The 22,149-nt window shown below is 37.3% G+C and overlaps 1 protein-coding gene across 2 annotated transcripts in view; it reads left to right on the top strand.

Annotated features, from left to right (window-relative positions):
• Positions 1-22,149, top strand: part of PHF21A (PHD finger protein 21A) — a 188,622-nt gene that overhangs the window by 633 nt on the left and 165,840 nt on the right. The window lies entirely within an intron of this gene.

Genomic DNA, 22,149 nt, shown 5'->3' with positions numbered 1-22,149 from the left:
CTTTCCTTTCTCTTCCTAAGTCCTCCCACACACCCCACTCCCCTTGGATGCCTCCCTTCCTTATTTGGGAGGGATGATGATGATGATGATGATGATTGTGGCAGTCTTTTCTTTTTCCTTTTAGTGGTAGCCAAGTCCTCCATGAGCCAACTTGGGAGACCACCAGCAGCAGCAGCAACTTCAGCTCCCCCTCCCTCCCTCCCTCCCAAAAGGGGAGCCTGGAGGTGTGGGATTTGGTTTATTTATTACTGGTTTTGAGGGGGGCTCCTCCTTCCTCTCTGTGTGTATTGTCACCTGTAAGGGTCGAAGTAAGTTTTTTGGGAGAAGAAGGAGTAAGGAGGTGAGAGAGGCATTTTATTTGGGGCTGTGAAGAGGAGGAGAGAGATGACACATTTGCAAAGGCGAGAGGGGGAAGAAGAAGAATAAGCCATATCTTTCTCTCTTTCCCTCTCTCTCTTTACTCTTTCTCTTTTTTCCTCCCTCTCTCTCTCATTCCTTCTGGTCTTCTTCCTCAGGATGGTGGTTTCCATCCAGGCCGGTTTTCTGCAGGGTTGTTTTTCCTCTGAGATGCTGCTGCTGCTGCTGCTGCTGCTGGAGAAGAAGAAGAAGTTTTATTATCTTGGAAATGATGCTGCTTTGATGATTGAGGAGTCGTCGTAGTAGTAAAGCTACGGTGAAGGAGGCGTTGTGTTGGTTTGTGTGTGTGTGTGTGTGCATATGTGTGTATCTGCATGTTTCCCATCCCTTCTTCTTCACTCCTCCCTTCTTCTTCCTCCCTTTTCCTTTAATTTGTCTTGGTGGCCCAAGTAGTGCTGGGAAATTCCTCCCCCCTCCATTTCTTTCTGCAACTTGTTATTCTGAAGTCTCTGTTCAGATGCTCCCCCTCTCTTTACATCCTGGGGCAGCCCCCCTTTTTTAATTAGTTAATTAATTGTTCCCCCCCCCCCCTTTTTTTTTTTTACTGGCATACAAAGCTGGTTGCAAAATACAACAAAAGCAACAACAACAACCCTAAAACAACAACACCTTTGGGATTTCACACTCCTACTCTGGCACATGTTTGGAGGGAGTGAAGACGTGTCCCTTCTCGCTCTTGGTTTCCATATTTCTTGTGTGTGTTTGTGTGTGTGCTTTCCAGGAGGAGTGGGGTTGTTGTACGTGGGACTCTCTGCCTTTTGGTCCAGTCCCCTTGTGTATGCGGATCTCGTTACTTTCCCCCTCTGTTTTCCTTCTTTGTTATTCTGAGCCTTACTACAGATCCCCCCTCTTACTCCTCCTCCTCCTCCCCCTGGCCTGCAGTGTGGTTGATGCTTTCAGGGTTGCAATGTTAGACTTTTTTGTTCTTGTCCTGGGTGAATGCGAATTGCATCAAGCCCCATTCGCACAACTGTCATAAAAGGATGTTTTTTGGATTTGTTGGGGTCCATTTTCGTAGGGGACGGTTTGGTTATTGGGCCGCAAAAGCTTGCAGGTGGCAAGATAAGGATGCCATTGCATTTAAGTCAGATGCTGTAATACTTTTTTAAAAGCCAGGTTAGGTTATGCAAAGACTTGAAAACAAGTTTTTGTAAAGCCAGTTGGCTTGATTCCCAAGCAAATGTGCAATGTAATTAGGGTTGGGGTGTTGTTTTTTTGTTTTTGTGAGTGATGAACTTCTGGGAGTGATCTGTAAAGTTATAGTAAATTGATATTTGCCCAGGCCTATGTACTTGACAGTGAACTTTGCTTTAGTGACTGGGCTCTTCAGTTGTGGTTGTTGCAGAGGTGAAAGTGCTTAATGAAAGTTAAAGACTTCTGCATATGAAACACAAAACACAGTCAGAGGTCATTTTTAGCTCAGTAATAAACCCATATACATTCCTCTCCTGATTAACACTAGACTTGAAATTAGCACACTTGATCAAGTTAATCACAGCAAGACATTATTACAATGTTGAGGGAGAAAAGGCTGTTCATCTCTGCTGAAAGAATAGAACTCCATAATAAAAATGTTTTTTTCAAATAGTAAAGGGCAGGAACTAGAGGAAAAGAAGGATTAACAAACAACTTTCAAACTATACATGATGCTAAGAATAGCATAGACACTGGTTGTGATACATGGTACCTAAACACTCAATGTGTTTTACTTAGAAACACCTTCTACTGAGTGTTTTTAAGTTTAAAGCTTTATTGAAACTGATCCACTTTGATGTCAGATATATTTGCAATAGGAATGTGAGAATTTGAGGGACTCTGTTTTCATAGAAGTGCTTGCTTGCATTTTATTTATCATTTCCTTTGGCAACGCTTGGATATCTGGTTACAGCTTGTGACAATTCGTTTTTTATACTACACTGCTATCCAAGGCTGTTTTAATTTTATAGTACAGTTGGTAAATACTTCAGTAACTCTTCCTATGAGAAGTAAAATGAAATGGTATTGAACTTTTTATTTCAACATAGTGAGTGGTATCTGAGAGCAGGACTGGAGGTCAGCATTAGTAAACATCTTTTGTGCTCTAGCTTTAAATGTGGGCACCTTGCTACGTTTTAAACCTTAATACTACAACATTACATTGAATATTCGTTAGTTTTTAAAATAGCATTTTGAAATAGCTTTTAAAAGCAATTCGTTCTCTGCTTTTTAAAAATAAAATATACTGGCTGTCAATGAGAATTGTAAGTAAAAGAATACATATATATATACATTCTAAGAACTTGTTCATCCACAACACGGTTTTTGTTTTTGCTGTGCTACCTGCTAATTAACTATTGCATCTTTTAAAATAAACAGCACTTGAATTTTTTTTTTTTACAAAAAACTAGCAGAATTAGTTTGTATTGCTTCTCTTAAGTTTCGTTTGAACGATTTATACTGAGTTTTTGAGTTCTGTTGTACCCAAGAAGCTATACTAGTCTTCAAACAGTAAAAGTGGTACAGATAACGCTTTTATGAAACTGACCATTTTCTTCTGTTCAGGAGCTTGCACTTTTGATCTTTGTGATTAGTGTGGTAACTTTTATGAATTAACTGGTTGATGATGGAGTGTTTATGGGGAAATAAGTGGGTTATGCTGCCCCTGACATTTGGATTGATTAGTTTAGAGGAGTTACTTTTCCAGGAAAAGGGGGGCCAGTTCCATTTTACTGCCTTGTATTCTGTAGTCTGTAAAGGCCAGCAAATTGGAAGCATCCTCAAAGTTGCAAACCTCTGTTTGTTTGTTTACCTTGTTTGGAGTAAGCTCCATTGAATCCAGTGTATTTTACTTCTGAGTTATAATGTATAAGTTTGTGCTGTAAAGGATCTTAGGGCAGATTTCACCATCCATTTTAGATTACTTCCAGACAAAACTTAGTTATTGATAGAAAAGTTCATATTCATATATGTTTGTGCTTCTGCAGCATAAACATAAATATAAGTTATAAGTACAGGGATTATACAGTACAACTTTGCAGGCTCTATTAGAAAGAATGATTAGAGTGTAGTTTTAAAGTATTTATAGCCTATACACACACACACACACACACTCTATCTATCTATCTATCTATCTATCTATCTTCTCTCAAGCTTGATAGTGACACTGTTATGATTTCTAGTGGTTTAGTACAGAATAAATGTTACAAACACATAACATGTTTCCCATAGATTTTGAAGTTTTGCAGTGTTTAACAACCAGAGATATTTGTTTCAAAGTCCCATTGGGTTTTAATAGGTGAGATTTGGGCACATGCTTGTTTCTCCTGCTACAATCAGTGTAACTTGAAAGTGAGTAACTCTGGGTACCACCTTGAGTGCCATCTTGAGGGGGAAAGGTGGGATATAAGTAACATAATTAATAGGATGAATTGGCCTTTACATCTATTAAATGTGATAGCATCAGTATGTAGAGAGATCTTGTAGCACCTTTGAGACTAACTGAAAGAAAGAAGTTGGTAGTATGAGCTTTCATAGACTTCAGTCTACTTCCTCAGATGCGTTTTAGTCATCTGGTTTAGACATCTGTTTTTTTCTGGTTTTTTATGTTGCTGTATTTTTACAGTGTTTTTAAACGTAACTGAGCTGTTTTTATGATGTTTATATTGTATGTTTTGTATTTTGTTTTGTATATCTTTTGCCTTGTTGTAACCCGCTTTGATCTACCCTGGAAAAGCGGGCTATAAATAAAAATTATTATTATTATTATTATCATCATCATCATCTGAGGAATGCATCTGATGCATCTGAAGAAGTAGACTTTAGTCTATGAAAGCTCATGCTGCCAACTTCTTTCTTTCAGTTAGTCTCAAAGCTGCTACAAGATCTCTCTACATATATTAAATGTATTGGTAATACAGAAAAGTTTTTCTTTTTTGGGCCATTTGGCTTTTATAACTATGATACTACTTGGCCATGTACTGTATTTTAGTGCAGTAGAGTTGTGCTGCTGCACTGTTTCAACTTGTATGGTGATGCGAGTTCTGATAGTTACTTAGCAGGGCTGTACTTCATACTAGGGGACTTAAACAGGGATGAGTTGCTTCATTATAACAGAGGTAGTTTTACTGTTAGATTTCTTGCTCAGCTGAAGTGTTTCCAGAGATGCTTCATTGTGTATATAATATATAATAAAAATTATAATTTTTCTGAGGAAAAGATAGCTGAATGAAGGTGGTTGTTTTTTACCCCTTACTTGGGAGCAAACTGTATGAAAATAAGCAAGTATTGGAATTCATTCAGAGAAGTAAAGTTGAGTATACTAAACAGAAAATATGTCCCCATTCTTTCACTATGCAGTGAGTTTTCTGTAAGTAGCACAGGAAACATAGAAGCTTGTTGAGTTATTATGACTTTGGAGAAAAACAGTTCTTATGATATATATAAAAAAGCTTTAAATTTTATCCATTATTAGCTAGCAGAGAAAGCAAAAGTGTATGTGTCCTTGCATGTTTCTGATCACCATGGCATTTAACATCTCTGGATACTGAGACACATGTAATTCATAACGCTGCTATGCATATTCATCTGGTATTAGTCTACATAATTCTGTAAAAAAATTTGGAGAGTAAATACGGATTCCTTCCTTCCTGTTGTGGAGGACATTTTGAATGTATATTGTTCTTGTTGTGCATGTTTCAAAAGAGTACTTGTTAATAACAATAATAAACTATACTTAAATGCATCAGTGCTCAAAGTATTGTTCACAAATATTATAAATAGAAAATATATTTTAATCACATTTGATCTGTTAGCATGGGTTTGATAAGACCCATGGATTGCTAATGGAAAGCTAGATGTTAGTTCCATTGGCAGCTACATTAATTACCTAATTCTTTAATGGTTAAATCCAAACAATGATCTGTGTATCTACCAAAACCTTACAGGTGTATGAAAATGATTTATTGAAAATTGCCATACATTTGTTAAGCCTCTTGTTGAATTTAATTTTAGATATTCCTATCATCTCTTTAAAAGGTAGAAGAGGTTCTTAAATGTAGACTAAGGTTCAAACCACACTGCAGAAATAATCCAGTTTGATACTGCTTTAACTGTCCTGGCTCAGTTCTAAGGAAATTTGGGAATTTTAGTTTTGTGAGACATTTAGCCTTCTCTGTCAGAGAGCTGTGGTAAACTACAATTCTCGGGATTCCCTATCATTGAGCCAGGGCAGTTAAAACAGTCTGAAACTGGGTTATTTCTGCAATGTGTTTTGAACCTTAGAGTGCTTGGTACTTCTACAAAAGTTTGCTGTGTTTGTCAGTTCTGTGCATGAGGAAAGTCTTTGCTTTGTAAAACTCCTAACAATTAAAAATGTAAGGTCCAAATCACTGACTTATACTGACCAAATTTTCAATCATGCCCTTTAAAACATCATCTAAACACAGAATCCATATTGCTTAGGAAATGAAAGCCAAGACTTTAGGATTATATGTAGTCTAACCAAATTGTCCATAGTGGGTATAGCACCTGTATAAATGAGATATGATTTTAGTAGACAAAATTATTGAAAATAAGTATTTTTTACTTGAGACCAAAGTAGGTTTTCCCTGGTATATCAGACCTACCTGTGAGACATGTGATGCAACACCACTTTCCTTTTTAGAAGTGCAGAAATACGAGACTGTATAAAACGATGTCTCACTGCTTGAAGAATGGACCCTCTGTGGGGAATGGATTCTGCCTCCTCCTTCATTCCTCCTAATGTGTTTTGGTTAGGGGACCCTGCAGAGCAGATTTGGAAGAAGGTAGGGATGTGGAGTGAGAGGAAAGGAAATTTACTTATGTGGTATTGGGTGGGACACATAGTAATTTATGTTGTTGTTGTGTGCCTTCAAGTTGTTTCTCATTTACAGTGACCCTAACGTAACCCTTTCCTGGGGCTTTCTTGGCAAAAACTGATCAGAGTAGGCTTGCCCCTGCCAGAAAGCCCTGATGGCGCAGTGGTTAAATGCCTGTACTGCAGCCATTCACTCACAAACTACAAGGTTGTGAGTTCAATCCCAGCCAGGAGGGTCAAGCTCGACTCAGGCTTGCATCCTTCCAATGTTGCTAAAATGAGTAGCCAGATTGTTGGGGGCAATTAGCTTACACTTTGTAAACTGCTTAGGGAGTGCTTTAGTGCACTGATAAGTGGTATAGAAATGTACTTGCTATTGCTATTCCTCTGAGGACATTATCATTACTGTTGTAGCCTGCTGCCAGATGATGATGACTACTGTTTTTCCCCTTCCATCCTACATACTCCTGATCACTTATTCAGTCTTCAGTTAGTGATGGAAAACGTACATTCTGAAACATGGTAATTAAAAGATGCTTGAAGTATACTTTTCAAAAGCACGTGAATGGATGGCCTAGTCTTGATATTGGAAAGAAGTTTCAAAACCTCTTTTCCTGTACTGAATTTTAAAAAGAAGTGTAAATATTAAATGCAGAAGTGTTATACAGGTAATGAGAAAATACATAGCCTAATAATATCCTGAATGCTAAGACTGGTCCAAAACACACTGCAGAAATAATCTAGTTTGAGGCCACTTTAACTGCCCTGGCTCACTGTCAGGGAATCTTGGGAATTGTAGTTTATTGTGGCACCAGGGCTCTCTGACAGGGAAGGCTAAATTTCTCACTAAACTACAGTTCCCAGAATTCCCTTGCAGTTAAAGTGGTCTCAAACTGGATGATTTCTGCAGTGTCCTTTGGACCTATGACAGCACTTTTTGGACTTTGTAAGCAGGCTTGTGAAGGAAAAATCTCACATACAAGCCAAAGTGTGCTTTTTATGCTGAGGTTTTGGCTGTATGCAGAACATAAACTATCAGTACTTGAAGAGAAGTAGCACGAGTAGAAAGGCATTGATTTCTTTTTTTCTTTTCCCCTCCTGCTGTGTTTCCAAGTATTGTTAACCATGTGCTATGCTGAAGCAATATACTTTCATGTAATATCATAGTTGATCTCCTCAGTCAATTAGCAATCCAAGTCATAGCATCTTAAAATCCAAACTTCTGAGTGATCACAATATTTTTTTCTGATAAACTGACTTGTAGTAGCCATGGCAACAGCTGTCTTGGCTTTTTATGGACAGTTCTGGTGCTTCATCTGCAGGCTTCATCAATACTTCTGCTGCCTAGTGAGGGAAGTGCAATAGACTGCAATGCAATGTCTCCCATTTGGTTTTGCATTGCACATTGTGGCTTTCATTTTCCAAAAGTTTATGGAGTGCTTTCCTTCTTCTGCCAAACAGTTTTATATATGGTAGTGTTGCCACCTCTGGTGAAATGCTGTAACATTTATGTTGTGATTGTGAATATAGATTGTGTCTGAATTCTTCACCAGCCTTAAGGGAATTATTGTAAAGAAACAGTTGCAAGTTTGGAACAAACAGTACTTGTTGCTTTCTAGAAACTTTCTTAAGAACAGGGAACATACCTTTCCTTTGCTGACCTAGAGTGTGACAAACAGTTCCAAAAAGCCTCAGCTGAAATACTCTTAGCTTTCAGTTATATTCTGTGCTTTTCTGTTATCTAAAAGGGCAGATTCCTACTTCAGCGGATGGTAGAGTGGTGTGTATGGATTTGTGACATATTTAGGCAAATAATGATTGATCCAGAAGTTGCACTCATCTTTCAGTATGCAACTTCTTAATATTTTATTTATCAGTGTGTTTTATAGAACATGTTGAATTAGGCAGAAAAAACCATGTTGTCCTAAACAGATGAAGATATGATTTGGCAGGCTTATTTGATTTTTGTTTAGTACAGAAAAGTATACCGTGTTCATTGCATGTACTGCATAAATATCTAAGAAATTTCACAATAGTTAACAGTAACTGAACTGAAATATTTCATTACGGAAAATTCAGTGAAGTGCATTCAGTTTCATTTAAACGTTTAAACACTTTCAAAGTTTACCTGGAAATTACTTTTATTGGAATAGTGTTAATTATTGTAAGACACAACAGCTAAAGCATGTCTGAAGGACTTATATATAGTATGATTAAATTTGTGTGGCGTTGTGTTCACCAGTGTCTGGCTCCCAGCAGAGCATGGCTTATTAATGAATTGATACCTCTTGTTTCTACATACTACTGATCTCTTTTGGAGAGCAGATTTGTGGTGCACAAGGGAGCATAGGACGGTAAAGCCCCCTTATATAACATTGGGTGTCACTTGTGGTGTTGATTCATTATATTATTGATCCTATGAAAAAATATTTAAAGTGGAAAATATATTTAAAGCATTTCTGGTTATAATAGCATTGATAAGAGTACACTGACATGACTTTTAAAAACTTTCTGCAAACTCAGGTATTCATAATCTTGTTTTTGCATTGACAGTAAAATTGAATCTACTCCTAAACTTTACTATTACTATTATTATTGTGATGCACATGGGTGACACACTTGCATATATATGAATATGATTGATAGCAAACCTTTACTTGCATTTTGGTGAAAATTAATATGTAATACCTGGAAATGCAGGTCAGATAATCAAAGAACATACTTGAAGATTGAGAAGAGGTGCTTTAGGCTTTTTATTAACTTCTTTTTTTATTTTTGTTCCTTTAGGCCTAAGGCATCAGATAGATGAGATCTGCCCTGGTTAGTACTTGGTTGGGAGATCACCAATAAATTCCAGGTGCTGTAGGCTTTATTTCAGAGGAAGGAACTGGCAAAGCCATCTCTTAGTATTCCTTGTGTAAGAAAACCCTATGAAATTACTGGGGCACCATAAGTCACCAGGTGATTTGAAGGTACATAACACACAGCACAGAAAGCTGTAAACATTTCTAAAAATGTAGTTGTGGTCATTGGCTGTGGTTGGCAGCAAACTAATATGACAGTCTCATCCGTTAGCTGAGCTTCCCATTAAGCAACATGTGCATATAAATCAGATTCCCCTCCCGCCCCCAAGATAAACAGGTGCTAGATCTAACAACAGAATGAGAATTCATCACTTACTTGTGCTGTAAGATACACCTGACTTCCTGGCCAAGGATAAGATGCCAGAGCCAGAAAAGATAGTATTCAGATGGTCAAAAGAGGGAAGGATTGAAAAAATGATGGCTTGAATGTGTTCCTGCTCTGTGGTCTGCAACAACTGTGAGCTAAAGTGAATGGCAGCCCTCACTCCAATAGATACAGCCTGATTAATCTATCAGAAAAGTTGCCAGACATTGAAAGTTCTGTTATTGAGGCATTAGAACTAAGAATACTTCATGACAAGAGACTGAAACTATTAGAACATATAACCTTTGTGCTGGATGATAACCTGGAGGACCTTAAAAACAAGGGATACAGGATTGAGTTTCTTTTCATATGATTGTGAAGAGAGAGGAGACAGGATCATCATCTTCACAGAATGGGTTAATGTAATACTCCTAGTACTGAAACACATTGGGAACTGAGGGGACACAGAGGGCATTAATGTCAAAAGATCTCAAAAATGTGACTTCCTTAGGAACATTGTACTCTGCTTTGCATGCTATCCATATAAAGTTTAAGTCCTCTGTTCACTAATCAGTTTGCAACTAGTGGGATACAGAGCATTAAAAATCATAGGAGTACCCAGTGATGTTTTGGCATAGCCTTTGGCAATAAACTGAGCTCCTTCATAAGATGAGAATGCACCACAGATGGGGTTTCCCCGTCAAATTAGTATTACCTAATGATCAGCAGATCCTTACAGGCTGCACAATACCTTTGTGAGTTCAACTGTGTGGAGCACTTGTCATCTCATTTTGTGAAGCTTTAGGGTGCATCTACACTAGAAATAATGCAGTTTGACACCACTTTAAATGTTGTAGCTCCATCTTAAATTGAATACAGTATATGATTTATAGTTTTACAAATCAAAAAGTTACAAATCCCAGGATTCTGTAGGGTGAAGCCATGACACTTAAACTAGTATCAAACTGTATTATTTCTGCAGTGTAAATACAGTGTAAATACACCCCTAGAGTGATGTGGATGAGCTTTAGTTTACACCTGGATGATGATTTTTAACAGCTAGGTTTCATGAAGCTGCAGCCATATTATCATTTCAGATAGTTCTGTGGCTTTCTCCATCATATTATGAATCATCAGTTGACACATGAAAGCCATTTTGACTGACTGATTCAAGAAATGAAGGCCTGATGGTGACTAATTTCTCTCTCTCTCTAATTTTACAAAACAGGCTTATTCTGCTTCTACTTTGAAATTTGGTCATTAAGTTACTAATAGGGTGGGAACAAAAGGCCTAATGTGAAATGGCATATTGGATTTTCTCCTTAAATCCACCTATGGAACTTCAGGTTTCTCACATCTGCCTTGGCTTTGTCACTGTGACAGATGTCTCTCACTAGTCCCCCCCCCCCCACTTTCTCGTTGAATGTTCTACAGTTACATTCTGGTAAATTTGTTGGTTATTTAGGTTCCTGTGTGATTGGAGCAAGTAATGAATCAATATATGTACTGTACAGTACTTAGTTACCCATGAAATCAGTATAGTCTGACTTGAATTCCATGGAATACTATATTTTTGCTACTACTTTGTACAACCTAAATAACTTAACACCCCTCTCTTGGTGTCTCTCGGCTACATTCTGTCAATGAGAGATATGCTAAAAATAATTTGATCCTCAGTTCTAAGTGGTTTAATCCTTCAGGAGCTGTTGGGATACAAGTCACAGTTGGGGTACAGGTCTAAGGAGACAATATTTGGTAGGGGATCATCTAAAGCAGTGGTCCCCAAACTGTGCCTTTTAAGAAATTTTGGACTTCAGCTCCCAGAAGCCTCAGCCATGGTGGCTAATAATCTGGGATTCTGGGAGATGAAGTCCAAAATCCCTTAAAGAGCACAGTTTGGGAAGGCAGATTTTCCTTCTTTGAGGTACGCAAATATTATCAACAGTGTTTGTAACATCATTATAGTCCATCTCTGGTGTCCTGTTTACTCAGTGATCCTCCTCTGTCTTCAGTTTAGTAGCTCTGTGTGTTGTAGACATCTCTTTTTTCCTTCGTTCTCCTTAAATCTTTTTTCCTCCTCTATGCCTGCCATCTCTCTCCTCTAATCCCTCTATCCACTTTCTCTTGTCATTTCTCTAGCCGTTCTCCCTCTCCTTCAGCCAGCAGTTCCATATAGTATGCCTGTGCTACACCATGAGGCAGTGAGCTTTGGGTTCCCTCTTCCTCTGCTGCTCAGGCTGCTTGTTTGCCATGGAATGAAAGGGAAAAAGGGGAAGTGATGAAGGGATAAGAAGCAAAGGAGCATGAAAATGAAAATGCAGTCGGCCCTTCTTATACACAGATTTTTTTATACACGGATTCAGGCATCCACGGTTTGAAAATGTTAAAAAAAGTATAAATTTCAAATATCAAACCTTGATTTTCCATTTTTATAAGGGACACCATTTTGCTATGTCATTATATTTAATGGGATTTGAGCATCCACAGATTTTTTTATCCACGAGGGATCTTGGAACCAAACCCCAGCATATAACAAGGGTCCACTGTACAGTTGGCCCTCTGTATCCATTGATTTCTTATCTATGGATTCAACCATTTATGGCTTGAAAATATTTTAAAATATGTATAAATTACAAAAAGCAAACCTTGATTATGCTATTTTATGTAAGGGACACCATGTTACTATGCCATTGTATTCAATGGGGATTTGAGCATCCATTGATTTTGTATCCATGGGGTGGGGGTGGGGAAATCTTGGAACCAAACCCCAGTGGATACCCAGGGCACACTGTACTGTTCCCCATATTATTCTGGGGGGAGGGGGATGCTGTCAAAATTACTGTACATTGAATTTCATTAGGGAAAATACTTCATTGTGGTTTGTTTTTTTTAAAGTAATCAGTATCAACACATTGATTCTGATCACCAAGAATCATGACTGAACTTCTCAGTTCCATAAGCCTCAGAAAAATGATATCACTATAGCCACATTTATTGCAGTTTTAGGGCCGATTGACAGTTGGAGGGTGAAATATTATTTGAGCAGAGAACATACTTCCATCTCACTCAAATAGAAAACATACTTCAGAACTGTACACACTTAGTCTTAAAACTGTTACAAACTAAATTGGGAATGTCTTAATAGTATCCATAATATGGTCTGATCATGTACCCCTGTGCTTTATAGAGTACAGCAAAACCTTTGACTATGTAGAGTGTGGTAGTGCCACAACATCTGACTGTCCTGATGTTTAACCTGTACTTTGGATAAGAGGCCATTGTCAGGACACAATATGGAGAAACAGAATGGTTTTGCAATGGCAAGTGGGTTAGACCAGGTTATATTTTATTACCCTTTCTTTTTAGTTCATATACACAACATAACATATGGAAAGCAGGACTAGACTTAGATGAAGCAGCTTTAAAAATTGGGGTAAGGAACATCAGTGCTTTAGAATATGGAGATGTTACCTGGGGAAAAGGGGAAATGCAGGGAATATTTAGTAACTTTAGGATTGACTTAATGCCATGAATAGGAAAGAACTAAGATTTGCTCATAAGATCAAAAAGACGGGACATACAGTTTCTAGTTTTTGAAAAATAACTATAATATATATCTTTTTTTTTTCTGTCTGTTACAGGGACAAAAATAGAAACTACATTAACTGTGTAAAGGCATAAATTTGAAAACAGAATAAGATTAAACAACATTATGATAACATTTAAGGTAGAGATCTGATCAGTCGGAAGTAATACAGTGGTACCCCGGGATACGAAATACCCAGGTTACGAAATTTCCGGGATACGAAAAAATCCCATAGGAAATAATTGTTCCGGGTTACGAATGTTTTTTCGGGTTACGAAAAAATTTTTGGTGCTTTTTTCGGCTTTTTCGCACGAAATCGCGGCTTTTCCCCATTAGCGCCTATGGCATTTCGGCTTGCGAATGCTTTTCGGGTTACGAAAGCGGCGGCGGAACGAATTAATTTCGTAACCTGAGGCACCACTGTATGTATGTTATATATAATTTTAGTTATGTCAGGGGTAGAGGGAATTGTCGTTTTTGTGTTAAATGTCAAATGTTCCCTTATGGTGTAATGTTGTCACGTGTATGATGGTTTGGTGTTTGCAAAGAAATAAAAATAAATAAATAAAAAATAGAATATGGAGATGTTACCATATTAACTTGTAGAAAGTAGCAAAAATTTGGAATGGCTACTGATGAAAGTTAAGGAAAATAATTCAAAAGTAGGATTATAGTTGGATATTTAAGAAGACAAAAATAGTGATCATATAACTTTACATAACTTTAAAGTGGCTAACAGAAACCTTGAAATTAATGATTTCCTATAGCTTGGCTTGGGCATTAACTAAAATGGAGACTGGAGTCAAGAAATTAGAATAATAAGACTTGGATAGGCAGCCATGAATGAACTAGATAAGATCTTTAAATATAAAGACATATCATTAGATACCAAAGTCAGACTCATCCAAGCCATGCTATTTCCAATTTCTATGTCTGGTTGTGTAAGCTGGGCAGTGAAGAAAGCTTTCAGGAGTAAAATCAACTCAGTTGAAATTTGGTGCTGGAGAAGAGTTCTACAGATTTTATGGATTGCTAAAAAAACCACACCGAATGTCTTGCAGCACATCAAACTTGAACTCTCACTAGGAGTGAAAATAATTATACTGTGGCTGTTGTACTTTGTACTTTTGTGAGATACTGTAATGTGATTCTTTGGAAAAGACAATGTTCAATAAAGTAGAAAGCTGTAGGAAATGATGGGGAGACCATAGCACAGGTGGTTTGAGTCAATCAGGGAAGCCGTTGCTCTGAGCTTGCAAACCCTGCGAAAGAATATTGATGCCCATAGAGGGCTCTTTGAGGTCCCTCATTCATAGGGTTGTATGCTGAAGTTCACCTGGCAGCAAATAACAACAAACAGTAACATGTACCATCACCCTAGGGGGAAAGTACATTCCTGAGCAGAAAGATTGCAACTATGGAGATACTGCAATCGGCTATCAAATTATGTTTTTCAAGAAAGCTGAAGTCTGGCACTTCTGTTTAAAAATCAGCTCCCAAACTGCAGTGCACCACTTAAGGTGATCTTAGAAGGCTCATTATTCAGTAATGATCTAGAGCAAAAAAGGGGGACAGATTAGATATGTTCTGTTGATTATTAGTGAGCTATGAGAGCCACTGTGGTGTAGTGGGTTGACTGTTGAATTATGATTTTGGAGACCAGGGTTCATATTCCTACTCAGCCATGGAAAGCCATTGGGTGACCTTGGGGAAGTCATAGAGTCATAGCCTCAGAGGAAGGCAAAGCCCCTCTGAACTAATATTGCAAAAACAAAAACATGATAGGTTTGCCTTAGGGTCACCATAGGTTGGAAATAACTTGAAGACATGCAGCATCAACAATTGAAATGATGCAAGGAAACTGGGGACAGTAAGTTACTTGTTGAATTACCTAATAGCAGGCACAATTATATACTCTAGAAATAAAAAGTGCAATATTTCCTAACAGATAAACAAAGACATTGTTATGAACAGTAAAAACTTAAATATGTTAGCCAGATTTATCAGCAACAAAACAAACTAAAGTAGAACTGTGATAGTCAAAAAAGAATGTTATTAAAAACTTATTTAGGAGAAAGACAGAATTTAACTTCACTTCTTAAATCTGTGAATTGTAGGCTTGTGAAGGAGATAACTGTGTAAATCTTATTTAATCTGCACCCATATAAGAGGAGTGTTGGCAAAAATTCAACTAGCCTGTAATGGAAGTTGAAATTAAAATAGCTATAAGGTGATTGAAGCTGAAAAAGTCTCCTGGCACAGCTGGCCTAACAGGGGTGTTATAGAACATTCAAAGACAGTGTGATTCCAGATATCAAATGTATTCACTTGAGCCCTGATGGAAGATCACTTATCTGAAAGCTGGGAACAAAGTAGAATTGTGAACATTTTAAAAATGTACTTTGTACAGCGCTGTGTATAATTACAGCGCTTTAGAAATAAAGTTTAATAATAATAAATAATAAATGGGGGTCAGATGCTTTGTAATTAGCAGCCTCTTGCCCCATAGCATTATTGAATCAAAATGCTGGGCTGCTGACATCAATTCCAATCAACCATCTAAACTGATTTACAGCCAAGAATATATTAGTGATTACATAGGCTTTAATGTATATTTTGCTGATATAGTCTGGCAACCACTGGGTGTTGATTTCAAAAGCAACATGTACAGGTGAGTGCTATCCAAATGACCTTACTGAATAGTAAATGAAAGAAGTAATAAACCAAAACCACTTTGCTTTCAGATTTTTTTAAGGACACCACAAAATCTTTCCCTTCTCTCCTCTCCTTTGACATGCTCAAAGCTTTAGATAGGGTGGAGTGGATATACCTATTGCAATTCCTCAAACATCTTGGTTGTCACAACTTTGTGTCCTTTGTGACTAGGATGTATGAGATAACATACATGGTATGAGATGACACTCCATCTTGTCTTATAGATTAGAGTAGTGGTGGGCAATACATGTGTATATAATAATAAATAATAAAATTTTTATTTATATCCCGCCCTTCTTATAATCAGGGCGGCTTACAACAAGGTTAAAATACAATCCATACAACAAGAGGACAAAAAGAATTAAAATACAAATACTGTACAGCAAATCATACAAAAATAACAAGCAAAAAGCCCCATAGCCCAACCTCTTGGCCACGGAAGAGGAGGGAGGCCCACAGGATTTTATTATATGTGTGGGGGTATTTTTCTTCCTGTTGAGAAAGCGGCACAGGTACATTTTTGGCACCTGGAAGTGACATATTGCTTCTGGTCTGTTTATGTCTATTTTTTCCAGCATTTTAGGAGTAGGGAAAGTAGGTATGAATCTATCAAAAGTGCTGTATTTGAATGAGATGAGAAATTTCTCATTTTGCAGAAAAAGTATGAGGACAACAGGGTGTACTTTCTCCACTTCCGAATTAGGCAGATCAGACTGCTCACTTGCCTGCAGTAACCATGGAACCACTAGTAGAACTTCTCAGGGCCAACATGAACATAGAAAGTTTTGTCAGTAAACAAAGAGAGGTGTGCTAGTCTCTGTGCAAATGATGTCCTGCTCTTTCTGACATGACCATTCCAGATCTGGGGGGAAAAATAGAACATTTTGGCACTCATACTTGTCTCAAGACCGATATAGACTTCTGTATTCAAATTATCCACTGGCAATCCAGATGTAATGGCAGAGTTTGACCAGCTTGACTTTGCCATACCTTTTTCAAATAATTTATAGGTAGAAATTTCAAAAGATCTGAAGGGTTGCACTAGATAGGCCTTTGGTTTAATCCAGTACTCCTCCTCTTATGTTTTTAACAGATACCCAGAAGTAGCAAACCAATAAAAGAAACAATTTTTTAAAAACAGCTTTCAACAAAACAGCTGGAGGATAGACTTCAGGGTGTTGTGGTTCAATGAATATAATAGGTGCAGATACTTTCATTTGCAAAATACATAGGACAACAGTAAAATGTGACATGCTTTTACCATTTTTGAAAATTTAGAAATCAGTCCTTCTAATTCTCTAAAGGGCAGACTTCATACTTGTACAACTGGTTTATAGAAATTCTTTTTGTCTGTGCCTTTGGTGCAAAGATAGTGACCCTCCAGGTAAAGTTCCCAGATAATGATTTGCCATGGTTTTAATCCTTTCTGTTTTATGGTCCTAATCAGAGTTAGTTAAAGATAACATGCATACGTATTGCATAGGTGACATTTTGTTGAACAGAATTAGCCAGATTTGCAAGCAACTTAGCTCCCCTGAAACAGTGTGAGGACAATGGCAACCTTCTACACATGTGGCTGAATGTCCTAGAGTGGCTATAGTAGCAGTCATTTCAAGTATAATGAGCCAGAAAATTAGTCGTTGTGGAACTACTGTTACTTGTCTGTGATAATAACCTCCTGCCACACAAGGAGCTAATCTCCCTTCTTATGGCCACCATGAGAATAGATAAAACTTCAAGGTAGAAAGATCTGAAGAGCTAATACTTGGTCGGGCAAAAATTGATATACTGCCCTAATGTACAAATTAGCCTATAGAAAATTTGCTATGAGAAGTGAAGTGAGACATTTTTTCATTTGTTAGTTTATGATTAATTAAAAAAAAGCATAGGTCATCCTTCTGCAAAACGTGCACCTTTTGGAAACATTTTCTACTTGATACAGTTTAGTAGACATATGCTAATTGTTTGCTCCCTGGATGATAAAAATAGCACACCAAAACTGCAAAAAAATGACTGCAGAGGAAGTTGCAATGTTGAAAATGCAATCCAAGCTTTTCATTTTTTAAATTACTAGATTTTGGTCTTCTTCTATGGACTTGCCATTCTCTTTCTAACGTATACTTTAGATTTGAAGAAAAAATAATACAAGTTGTAAACTGCAGTAGGAAGTAATGCCTTGCTTGGGAAGTACACATGTAGAGTAGATTTTCACACATGCTGCTAAACAATGGTCTAGTGTTACAAGAGTGAGCTACAAGTCTCATTCATGTATCTTCTCTCCCCGCCTCTGGTGTGGTCACAAAGAGAAGTTGATAAAAGTTTCTGTATCTGTTTAATAATAATAATAATGTTGTTTGAACCTAACAATCTAGTCTTATGTATGGTTTATGAGAACAAGCCACTTTAGTAAGCAACAGTCTAAACCAGACTTGCTTCCAATCTACAGTGTTAAGAGTAAGCACAGTTCTTTCAGCTAATGTGAATAGAGAAATGTGAGCATATATATATATCACTGAGCTTTGCTTTTACAACACTAAACTGTACTTTAGTGTACTGCCTACCAACATTTTATACTTCATAGGTGTTCATAGTCCTGTTTGCTATACTACCATTATCATAATGTTTTAGGTTCATACTTAGACAGGATTTGACTTACTTGATAACAGCAATGAAGGAGAAACAAGTGCCTGGTTGCTTAAAGGGAACTTGAAATATTTTCTCTAAGTTGACTATTTTAACTATGACACATTGCTGATTTTTTTTGGGGGGGTATTTATTTATATTGGATGTTTTTGGATGAGGTTTCTTTTATTTACATGCTGATGGACTGCAAAATTGACATGGGTCTAGACATTTCTGGGCACTGGCTATGATACAGAAGGTTCCTTTAATGGGTGGTGCTGCTGTACTTGTATCGGTATCATTATTATGTTTTAAATACTTTCAGCTGTTTTAAATTAGTATTGTTTTTAATGGGATAGCTTAACTGTCTTAATTATTTTTCCTTTGTGATATTTTGTTTTTGAAATATCAGTTCTGTGAGACAAAATTTATAGAGGTTTAAGGATAGCCTTTTAAAAATAGATGTACTGGTAGTTGTGATATTTGGAGAAAACATTGTATGTACAAGGTGTGTATGCACATGGTATGTGCAGTTGTGCATAGTAACCTTTGTCCAGATTCTGAGTTATTAAAAGATGAGAATAATTAGTTGTTAAATCTATTCCACTTGAACTATTTTTATAAGATGTTCTAATTTATGTATTTGAATGGTTTTTATGTCTTTCAAATTAACTTCCATTATGGATGGACAATATATAGTTGCACAAGTTCTCCCACTATGTCTCATAGTTCCTTCACACACACAGTTCATACTTAACAGCTGTGCAACTTTGAAGCTTATACTATTTTAGTTAAAGGTGAATTGATTAGTTTCATACTTGTCAAGAACTGGCTTAATTATTCTGTTTGAACAATCTTTGAAGGACAAGTAGATTACATAAACAGGAGATCTGTTGCGCAGGCAATCTAAATGAATCAGGGCTATAGCCTGCTCTGGATGGGGTGGCATTATTTCTAAAAGATTTGTTGCACAGCTTGGGAATAAACATCTATGGTCAGGTGACATAGCAGGTTGTCAGAAGTCCATATGACACCATGGTCTTACTAAGTCAGGTTTACCAACAGACTCCTTTCTTGGAGAGGATGGTTCTGACAGCAGCATTCCTATCCTCAATCACCAGGCAAACAACAATGTGAAGTTACCCTTCAAAGTTTTGGAAACGACAGGTAGTGTACAGTAGAGCCACTAGAATTTTGCCAATTGTGCATTTTGTAGCCCACTTTACATTGGTCTTGCAGCATCAGTCACTCCCTGTTTATTTTCAATCCAGTCATAATTCAGTGTGCTTTTCTGAGCTATAAAATCTAACTGTTTTAGGCCAAGCAATCTGAAAGACTGCCTCCTTCAGTGTCACCTTGCTGGTAGTATATGTTCATCATTAGCGGGGCCCTGTTGTTTGTCCCAAGACCTAGAGAAACTCGATTGGTAGGTATTTTAGACAAGGCCTTTTCAGTAGCAGCACCGTAATTGTGTAAGTCCCTCCCATGATAGGTGAAATTGCAGCTTCTTTAATAAACTTCAGATGGTTAGTAAAGACTCTTCTGTTCTGTCACAGTTTGATGTTCTATAATGTTTTGTTTTCCACTTTTTATTCACGCTCAGATTTTATTGTATGTATTTATTTTCTTTTGTTATGGTTTTATGTTGTGATTTAGGGATTGTTTGTGCCTCATTCCAGGCAATACCTGGTAGACAGAGGGTGTGGTTTTTAAGTTTAATAAGCAACTCCAGAAAAAAATGTGTCACAGATGACTGAGGAAATTCACATTATACCTTAAATCTATACACAGAATCTGAAATGCACTAAATAGGAAATGTAGGTTATTTTATCCTGTTTTGTTGTTTTTCCTTTGGATCTGTTCTGCAGTTCCCACTTGAGTCACTAATACTCCCTGGTGTAAGTAGTACTTTATACAGAATTGTTAAAGTGCATTTTTAAGCAACTCTTTTATACATGTCCTAGACAAATGGTTTTTAAGAAGGTACAACTAAATTAATATGACTGTTTTGTTTATTATTTCAGTGGTCATTTCAAGGTCAGACATGGCTGACATGTTACATGAAGATCTAAATAGCATTAATAATCCAAATCTGTAGTTGAGCTTGCTATAAAACTTACAATAAACACAAATTCTAAGCTTTTCCTTGTGATTTTACTCCCCCCCCCATTTATTTAAAAAAAACTTATGTAAATATATGCAAGGAATACTCCTTTTATATCTAGGTGGTGAGTTGAAAATTTTCTGCATGTAATATTTTATTTGTGGGAATTATTGCAAAATTTCTACTTTGACCTAATGGTGGCAAATTTATGTTTTTGAAGGCATTGCTCTTCAGATAGTGGACTGTGGATTAGAAATGCAGTTTGTTTAACAAACTGTGAACAAAACTACGAGTTGTGGATAGTAATTATCTAAATAACTTTTACAAGCAAATTATAGATGCTTGGCTCTGGATTTGGACCTGGGTCTGGAGATGGGGAATTTTATCCACTCGCCCCTTCCCCCATTGCACTTACCCTGGATCAGGCCCACTTTCTAATAGTCTATGTAGAATATAAAGTTCATTTCTTAAACCTACTGAAGCACCACCTTTCCACTCTTTACATGCAGTTCTTTCAACACTTAAGTGCTTAAATTGAATCCAAGGATATTTATATAAGCATTTTTTAAATATGCAACATTAGCTTTTATATTGGGATAGTATGGTTTATACCAATGAACAGGCAGCCATTAATAAATGGTTATGCATAGTGCAAGCATTGCTATATGGGGAGCTTATCCCTTTCTGGTGTTCAAGACATTTATTGTGGGGAGGGGTCATATCTGTAAAGGCTATAATGTATTATTGTAGGGATGCTCATCTATGCTTCGTTAAGAATGACAATCGGGTGAACTCCCAGCAAGATTGTCTGCTTCCCAAAATGCTATGGGCTTGGCTTGACTTTTGCTGCCAAATAAATAAACAAGGTTGTTCACAGCTGGAGGAAATGACATACCATTTTCATTTCCCTTAAATCAGTTTTTCACATTAAAAAGTAAGGAAAGGAACAGTCAGTGGGCAACTTTCATATAACACTTGTTGGCCATCAGTGTATCTCGCCTACATTGGGCGTGAGGAATGGAACCTGACTTACCAGAAAAGCCAATTTACAGGACTGTGGGGTGGTTCAGGGCAGCACAGAGTCACTATTTACTTTGCCACACAGTGTTTTTGTCCTAGAAGTCTGAGTAGTTTCTAAAGGGATGATTTACCAATCAGTGGGTGGGGAGGCCTTGTGTAGTATAGTAAGTTCTTCCTTGAATGGGAGTGAGACTGTAGGTTTTCCTCTAGTTCACTTAGAGAGGAGGTTAAAGTGCTTTCTCACTACTATTCTGGCACTCTGGAATTTGTGTCTACTTCAGATTTCTCCCCTGCCACTCAATGACTCCTACCTACATTAAGCTATTTGGATTCCTGATGGAGAAGGGCTGATACAGCCCCTCATGCCTGAATGTTTTCCTACTAAGAAATAGTGGTGTCACTAGGGTTGGTGTCACCTGGTGCAGTAATTCATTTTTACCCCTATCCATTGACCACCTCCCATACAAGATTCTTAGTAATGTTTTTTGTAAAGTCGGCCCTTCTTATACACGGATTATTTATACATGGATTCAAACATCCATGGTTTGAAAATGTTCAAAAAAAGTAGAATTTTCAAATATCAAACCTTGATTTTCTATTTTTATAAGGGACACCATTTTGCTGTGTCATTATATTTAATGGGACTTGAACATCCACGGATTTTGTTATACACAGGGGATCTCAGAATCAAACCCCAGCGTA

Source organism: Sceloporus undulatus, chromosome 1, assembly GCF_019175285.1.
Source record: "Sceloporus undulatus isolate JIND9_A2432 ecotype Alabama chromosome 1, SceUnd_v1.1, whole genome shotgun sequence".
NCBI classification, from domain to species: Eukaryota; Metazoa; Chordata; class Lepidosauria; order Squamata; family Phrynosomatidae; genus Sceloporus; species Sceloporus undulatus.
The sequence above is the reverse complement of the archived record's forward strand: the minus strand, read 5'-3'. Positions and strand labels throughout refer to the sequence as shown.